The sequence below is a fragment of the Aotus nancymaae genome, unplaced genomic scaffold, assembly GCF_030222135.1.
Source record: "Aotus nancymaae isolate 86718 unplaced genomic scaffold, 86718_ANA_hifiasm-v0.15.2.pri h1tg000089l, whole genome shotgun sequence".
In the NCBI taxonomy this organism is placed as follows: Eukaryota; Metazoa; Chordata; class Mammalia; order Primates; family Aotidae; genus Aotus; species Aotus nancymaae.
In genome coordinates, this window is record NW_026988504.1 from 23,221,674 (window position 1) to 23,229,886 (window position 8,213).

An 8,213-nucleotide genomic window follows, 5' to 3' on the forward strand; every position below is an offset into this window, starting at 1 on the left:
CTCGATCTGTAATGGGAGGCCCTGGCTCCAGCCCTTTCTAGGACTGCGACTTTGGCAGGTCACCAGCCTCTCCAAACCTCAGTGTTCTCACCAGTTTAAAAAATGGATTAATGCCAGCTCTGCTCCCTCAGGGTCCTTGCCAGAATCAAGTAGATGATGGATGTGTTTGTAAATGTCATGTCTATGCAAATGAGAGACGCAGAGGAAACACTTGAGAACTGCTTGGTGAGACCCCTGGCATAGCCAAGCCGGCAAAACTGCTGGGCAAAGAACACGCAACAGGCTTCCCGGCCTCACAGCATTCCCATTAACAACTGATGCAGCCGTGGCTAAATCACTAGGCCTCTCTGGGCCTCAGTTTCCTGATCTGTAAAATGGGGAGCAGAGAGACTTGGCGAAGATCAGAGATTGCAGATAACCAGTTGTGCCACGGTCTGGGCTGCTTTTAACGGAATGGCAGTGTTTTAAATTCATTGCCAACACTTAAAAGTTGACAGGGCTGCTGATAAAAAAAAAAAAATCTGAGAATATGGCTTTTCTGGAAAAATGGAAAGAATGGTTGGTTATACTGGGCCCATGTTCATGCAAGGGGAAATTGGCCAGTGCCAAGTAGCTGTTGCCCGCCTCTTTCTCCCATCAAAGGAATCCAGGTGTCTCCCGCCCAGCTGGATTGGGGAACTTGTGTTTGCTTGCATGGCTCCATGGGTTCTGACCCCTAAACTGACCGATCTCTAAAGCTTTAGACCTTGAACCATCATCACTCCTCCCCTGGGGATGCTGGCCTTCACCGGGAGGGGAAGGGCGAGTTGGGTAGTGATCTGGGACCTCCCTGGGGCCACCCTCTCCATCTGGCCTGGGTCGGGAGATGTACATTCCTTCAGCAGCCCCCAGGCCAGTGGGCAGAGGGCTCTGAAGAGACTCCCCCCATCCAGCTCTCACAGCCAGAGTTAGTAACACAGCTGCGGTTACCCGCACGCTGATTTCTGTTTTAAAAAATACTGCTGGGTAAACAGTGAGGGAAACCTGAGCTGTTCCCACACCACATAAATTCCCGGTTTGCTGTCCTATCTGGTTAGCTGGTTTCCCCAAATAATGGCACTGCTGCCTGGAAAGCAGGGGCTGGAAAAGGGAGCCCCGGGAAGTGAGCGGCTGGGAGTCTCCCAGGCTGGCTCTGGGCCCAGGCCTGGAGGCCTCCCTCCTTCTCTCTTTCAGCACTTCCTGCCCAGGGGCACTCACCTTTGTCCCCTCTCCTTCCACCTGGGCCGCCCTTCCTCCATACCTCTGCTTTGTCTCTCTCAAAAGGCCTCCACAGAAGGCTTTCCTGGGGAACCCTGGGCTCCTCCAGCAGCCAGAAAGCCCGCAGCCAGAGGCAGACCTACCCCAACACCACATTTCCCTCTGGAAAGCTCCCTTAAACTTTCCTTCCAGAGCCTTCTGTCAAAGTGCAACATCCTGACTCAAAAGGTAAGGCCAGAGCCTTCTGCATCCTGGAAATAAGTTTAGCCGTGGATTAGGATTGCCAGATTTAGGGGGGAAAAAGACACCCAGTTAAATTTGAGTTTCAGAAAACAACAAACAATTTTTTAGTCTATGTCCCAAATATTTCCTGAACATACTTACCTGGGCACCCTGCATTTTATCTGGCAGCCCTACCTTAGCTCTTTTCCTTGAGAACAGATTTCGATGGGGAAGAAGAAAAGGGAAGAATTATTGGGGCCACCAAGGTCCCTCTAGGCGGCATCTCCCAGCCTCCCCAGCAGCTCCTCACTGCCAAGTATATAGTTCTGACCAGTTGGTCTATAGAGCAGTTGTTGAAAAGGACTTTCAGAACACCTCCTTAAAACAGGTCAGGGAGGGTTGGGTGCAATGTCGCATGCCTGTAATCCCAGCACTGGGGGAGGCCGAGACAGATGGATCATTTGAGGTCAGGAGTTTGAGACCAGCCTGGCCAACATGACAAAACCCTGTCTCTACTAAAAATACAAAAATTAACCAGGTGTGGTGACACGTGCCTGTAGTCCCAGCTACTCGGGAGGCTGAGGCAGGAGAACTGCTTCAACCTGGGAGGTGGAGATTACAGGGAGCTGCGATTACACCTCTGCACTCCAGTCTCAGTGACTGAGTGAGATTCTGTCTCAAAAAAAGAGAAAAAAAGTAGAGAGGCTGGGCACTGTGTCTCACTCCTGTAAATTCCAGCACTTTGGGAAGCCAAGGTGGGAGGATAGCTCAAGGAAAGGAGTTCAAGACCAGCCTGGGCAACAGAGCAAGACTCATTTCTGTTGATTATGATGATGATGATGATGATTATTATTTTTGAGACGGAGTCTCGCTGTCGCCCAGGCTGGAGTGCAGTGGCACGATCTTGGCTCACTGCAACCTCTGCCTCCCAGGTTCAAACGATTCTCCTGACTCAGCTTCCTGAGTAGCTGGGATTACAGGCACCTGCCACCATGCCTGGCTAAGTTTTGTATTTTCAGTAGAGACAGGGTTTCACCATGCTGGCCAGGCTGGTCTTGAACTCCTGACTTTGTGATTTGCCCGCCTCAGCCTCCCAAAGTGCTAGGATTATAGGCGTGAGCCACCTCGCCCAGCCATCCTGTCTATTTTTTAAAAAGGGGGTGGACAGAGAGATGGGGAGAGTCCATTTGCTCCTTGGTGCTGCTTGGAATGCTGACATGCCAGTTGAACAAGGTGCCGCAGGGGAGCAAAGCAGATAGACAGTGCCTGGAGGAGAGGCCATCCCAGCGGGACCGTCACCCCCTGCGTTTTTATGGGGGAGAATCAAAACTCCGTGTGTTTCCCCTTTTGTCGTTTGTTTTCATTCCGCACAGCTCACTCCAATCCAGACGCCCTGGAAAGTGTTCATTCGCTGGGTGCTTACTGAGTGTCTGTACCTGGATTATACAGTCAGCCTCCACTTTACAGTCGAGGAAAGTGAGTCATGTCACCTCCAAGAGCCAGGTTTCTATGCAGGCCATTCTGTGTATTATATTTTTCAGTCATCTGCCTACAATCTTGGCAGCAGAAAAGTATAACACCAACGGTTTAAATGTGTGTGTGTGCGCGCATATATATGTGTGTGTGTGCACCAACACACACACACACACACACACACAGAAAACCCATCCACAGAACTTATCTCCCTTAGCTTTGTGTTTTCTGAGAGTTAGAGAAAGACCTCATTATTGGGTCCCTGGGGTGGAATGCAAGGGCTGTTCTATAGTTTACTCAACTGTGACCCCTGGATCATATTATTTGAGCCTTATAAAAGCCCTGTTGGGGCTGGGCATGGTGGCTCACACCTGTAATCCCAGCACTTTGGGAGGCTGAGGCAAGCAGATAACCTGAGGTCAGGAGTTTGAGACCAGCCTGGCCAACATGGTGAAACCCCATCTCTATTAAAAATACAAAAATTAGCTGGGCATGGTATCAGGTGCCTGTAATCCCAGCTACTCAGGAGGCTGAGGCAGGAGAATCACTTGAACCCAGGAGACAGAGGTTGCAGTGAGCTAAGATTGTGCCATTGCACTCCAGCCTGGGCAACAGAGTCAGGCTCCGTCTCAAAAAAAAAAAAAAAAAAAAAAAGCTTTGTCAGGCAGGCTGGCAGTAGCAACTCTGCTGCCTCAAAGTCTTCTGAGAAACAAAGGACACATGTGTACATTTCAGATAAATCCCAGGCCCAGTGGTAAACACACTAGTCCATAGCCATGTACACCGTATCTGAAATCTGCCTGTCTTCTGTTCATCCCTTAAGGCCTCGCTAGAGACCAGGCATCTCATCTGATTCACACATTCTACTATGTAAGCTCAGGCTAATGGCTTCATCTTGTTCCCTGTTCAGTGGCATATAAATATTTCACAGGGCCCTTCTGGAGTTGTCCTTAAGGCAAAAATCTCAGGTATCATCATCATCATCATCATCATCATCCAGATATTACCCCTCCATGCCAGACTACGATGAGAGCTTTCATAGACCACCTCACTCATGTCTCTCAGCAAACCCATGTGGAAGAAAGAAGTTTATCCCCATTTTATAGATGAGGAGATTGAGGCTCAAGCAATAAGGTAAGTCGCTCAAAGTCATTTAGCTTATCAATAACAGAGCTAAGGCCAGGCGCAGTGGTTCATGCCTATAATCCCAGGACTTTAGGAGGCCAAGGCAAGCAGATCACCTGAGGTCGGAAGTTCGAAACCAGCCTGACCAACATGGCAAGACCCATCTCTACTAAAAATACAAAAATTAGCCAGGCGTGGTGGCGGGCATCTGCAATTCCAGCTATCCGGGAGGCTGAGGCAGGAGAATTGCTTGAACATAGGAGGCAGAGGTTGCAATGAGCCGAGATCGAGCCACTGCACTCCAACCTGGGCGACAGAGCAAGACTCTGTCTCAAAACAAAAAAACATGGAGCTGAGATTTGAACCCACAGGCCCCTGATTCCCAAGGCCATGATTTGGACCCTTGGGTTATATTGCCATAGGAGAAGGTATCTGGGGGTGAGGATGAGCCACCTTCACCTGCATCACGATGTGACCTGCCCAGTGGCTCTGCCTAGTTCTCCCATCCAAGTACTGGCCAGGCCCAACCCTGCTTAGCTTCTGAGGTCAGGCACATTCAGGGTGGTATGGCTGTAGACTGACTGCCTAGTTGAGCACGGAAGTGTGGCTACTCCTCATGTGCATCACCCTAATAGTCAGCCAGCTGTTCTAAGATGCAGTTCATTTATCCTCCTCACTGCCAGGTGAGGCCAGAACTGTCAACTCCGCTTTGCTAGTGAGAAAAATGAGGCTCAGAGAAGGGCTGTGATTTGCCTGAGACCACACAGCCCGTAACAGGCAAGGTCACACCTTGAACCGGTGTCTTCTGCCTCCAGGTCCAGGGTCCTTCCCTGACACCCTGCCTCTCCAGGCTCAGGTGGTGGCCACGAACAGAAGCCGCCCTGTCCCGCCAAGTACATGCCTGCCTGCCGCACACAATGGGGGAAATTCCACAAGTTCCTTGGGATGGCTCAGGTGTGGCCAGGCTGCAAGCCCTCCCAGGGGCCCCCCACGCCCCTGGGGGACCTCCTCCTGACTCACACTTTTCCTCTTCCTCCCCCCATTCTCCCCTACAACCACCAGAGACCTGGGTTCCCTCCCTTCCTGAAAACAGGCCTTTCCTGGCACAGCCACAGGGCTTTTTTCTTTTTTTTTTTTTTGAAGTGGAGTCTTGCTCTGTTGCCCAGGCTGGTGTGCAGTGGTACGATCTTGGCTCACTGCAATCTTCGCCTCCTGGGCTCAAGAGATTCTCCTGCCTTAGCCTCCTTCGTGGCTGGGACTACAGGCGTGCGCTACCATGCCTAGTTAATTTTTGTATTTTTAGTAGAGACGGGGTTTCACCATGTTGGCCAGGATAGTTTCGATCTCTTGACCTCGTGATCCGCCCACCTCGGCCTCCCAAAGTGCTGGGATTACAGGCGTGAGACACTGCACCCGGCCCACAGGGCTTTTTCTGCTCACAGCCCCTTCCATCCATCTCTGTCTCTGGCCCTGCGGGGCCTTGACAGGGAAATGCTGACTTTGAGGAGGTGAAAGGTGCTGGTGCCCGGCCTTCATCTAACAAATGGGTTGCGTGAGGGGAGGAACTCTTGTTGTTTTTTCCTGGCCTCAGAAGAGGGGCCTGTCAGGAAGATGTAGGGGCCAGGAGGCTCCCGGCCGCGCCCTGCGAGGTGGCTGACAGACGCCAGCAGCTGCCGGGGGCTCAGGGGTGCCCGGGTCCTGTGTTCTTAGGGCAGAGCACCCCACCGCGCCCCCCTCCCGTGGCCCTCCTGACCTCCCCACCCACCCCACCATGACCCAGGGCCCACCCCATCCAGGGGCAAAGGGCCAGGCGCTAGGCCTCCCTGCCATGAGGTCCCTGGGCCAGATGCAGAGGCGGAGCGGGAATCCGGTTACAGCCTGTGGCTGGCCCAGGGGAAGGTTTTCCTAGGGAAGCTGACAGACCAGATCTTCCTCCCAGCCTCCCACGGATTCCTTCCAGAACCCCCACAACACAGAGTGCCCCCCCCGACCCCCGCCACAGGACCGCACAAGGCTGTTTCTGTAGAATTTCCTCAGAATTCCCCATTCCCAGGTTTACCCTTTGGGATCTTCGAGGTTAACCACAAATAAATGTGCTAGGAAGGAAGCTACATTTGTCCATTACCTACTCTGCCCTTTGCATAAAGGATTACATTGAAATTTACAAATGTCTGTGGGCTGGGCTGCCTGGATTTGAATCCTGGGTTCGTCCTCAACTTCCCTGCTATGTGACCTTGTGCAGGTTACACACTCTGTCTGCATCGGAGTCCTCTGCTGAAAAACGGAACTGATGAGAATGACTCTTGCCTCCGAAAGCTTTCGTGGGAATTCATGGAGGTAAAAATGTGTAAGGTGCAAAGTGCCTTAGACAGATCCCATTCTGACTGTCATCTCAGATGAGTAAACAGAAATTCAGAGAGGTAAGTGACTTGTCCCAGGGCACACCACCAGGAAGTGGCAGACCCGAGGTTTGAACTCAGACCTGTCTAACCTCAAACCCCACGTCTCTTCCTCTGCATCTGACCTGCTCCAGACTGAACAGCAGGACCCCTGAGCCCAAGCGCTGGTTCCACCTTTTCTTTGCTATGTGAGTCTGGGCAGCCCAGTCATCCATCTGAGCCTCAGTTTTGTCACCTGCAAAATGGAGATGTAATTCTTGCTTTACCCATCCTAGGAAAGTTATGAGGCTCAGAGAATTGTGTGTGCCACAGCTAAGCCCTGGGCAAAGCAGAGAGATGAGTCTGGTTGGCAGCTATGACTCCATCCTCTCTACTGGTCTACAACACCCTGACCGCTTGTTCCAGAAGAGAGCTTGTCTTGTCATATGCACGCCCCTCCTCATCTCTTACAGCTGTTCTTGCTCCCAGGATGTGTATCTGACTGGAGTTTCTGGATTAAAGACAAGTCTCAGCTTTATCTCACATCCCTGGGTGCCTTTCTGCTCTTCCTAGGAGCATCTCCTGCACCTACCCCCCCACCCCCCGGGCCCCACCTCCAGGCTGCAGAGCTAAGACCCAGGGGCCCCTCCTCAGGGAACCCTGGTTGTCTTTGGAAGCAGCCAGCAGAGATGCTGCTGTTAAGGTCCATGCCTGTTTCTGCCCCCATCCTGCTGCTCTGGACCATGTAAATCACCCATGGGGAAGGAGTTCTGGCACCTGGGTGTTAGGAATGTCATCCTCCAAGAAATTGCATTAACCCTCTGAGAGACCAGCAGGGCACAGCCATGAGAAAAACTGATTGGGCATCGAGATGGCACTTGGGCTGGCCGCCCTGTGATGTGCGCCAGCCCGGAGACCCACGTGCCTGCTTGCCAAAGAGGCTCATCTGGGGAACAAGGAGCCCCTGATTCCTATTTCCCTGCCCCAAATTCCTCAGAAGCCTCTGCCTCTGGAGGTTGAGAAAGGGAAGCAGGTGGGTGGAGGTGAAGGGGGCAGGGAGCAGGTGGGAGGAGACTCGAAGAAACTTCACGGACCTTATTTAAGAACCTTGCCATTGCCGTGAAGAAAAATGACTTGAAACCTCTCTAGAGGAGAGTGTGGCTAATTGGCATGTAAGTTGGAGGTTAAAGAGCGGAAGGAAGAATCTGGTTGTTTTTTTAAGTTACTGAGAAAGTGAGAATGCCACTCTGGGCAGAAAGAAATTCTTTTTTTTTCCTAGAGTGTGCCTTTATTTATACTAGAGACCATGGTGCCGCTGAGACTTGCAAAAAAGATTTCTTTTAATCCACCTTCCTTTTCCGCAGGCAGCAGCAGAAGGGCCTTTAAATCAAACGCAATCACCAAGCTTGCCTCTTGCACTTATTCCTCGCTTCACTCCCTGGAATTTGGCATTTGATGGATTCTGGATCTGACTTAAGGCTTTTTCTAAATCCAAGACTTGGGGAATTTTGTTAACAGTGCAATAAAAATAACTTCATAGTGTTATGGGAGGGACATTAAAGACGGGATGTGTGTGTGTGTGTGTGTGTGTGTGTGTGCGCGCGTGTGCGCGTGCGCACGCGCGCACTCTCCTCTTTCCTTAAAATAAAAAAAAAATACAGACAATGTTTCTTTAAAAGTCTCCATCTGCAAATCCCATTAGATGTGCATATAAGGTTTCTGATGATTAATAGTTGCCTGCTAGGGTTTTGGTTGGAGGGGATCTTGTGTGTGCGGGTT

The 8,213-nt window shown here is 51.4% G+C and overlaps 1 long non-coding RNA gene across 4 annotated transcripts; it reads left to right on the plus strand.

Annotated features, from left to right (window-relative positions):
- The first annotated feature begins 1,265 nt into the window (after positions 1 to 1,265).
- Positions 1,266 to 7,977, plus strand: LOC105711224 (uncharacterized). 4 transcript variants are annotated; one of them, XR_010339790.1, is made up of 5 exons: positions 1,266 to 1,464; positions 3,863 to 4,065; positions 6,299 to 6,476; positions 6,590 to 6,643; positions 7,799 to 7,977. It is a non-coding gene; the product is annotated as an uncharacterized LOC105711224 (long non-coding RNA). The 4 variants fall into 4 exon arrangements; XR_001105971.2 differs by having other exon boundaries at positions 6,299 to 6,643; XR_001105972.2 differs by lacking the exon at positions 6,590 to 6,643.
- The last annotated feature ends 236 nt before the right edge of the window (positions 7,978 to 8,213 follow it).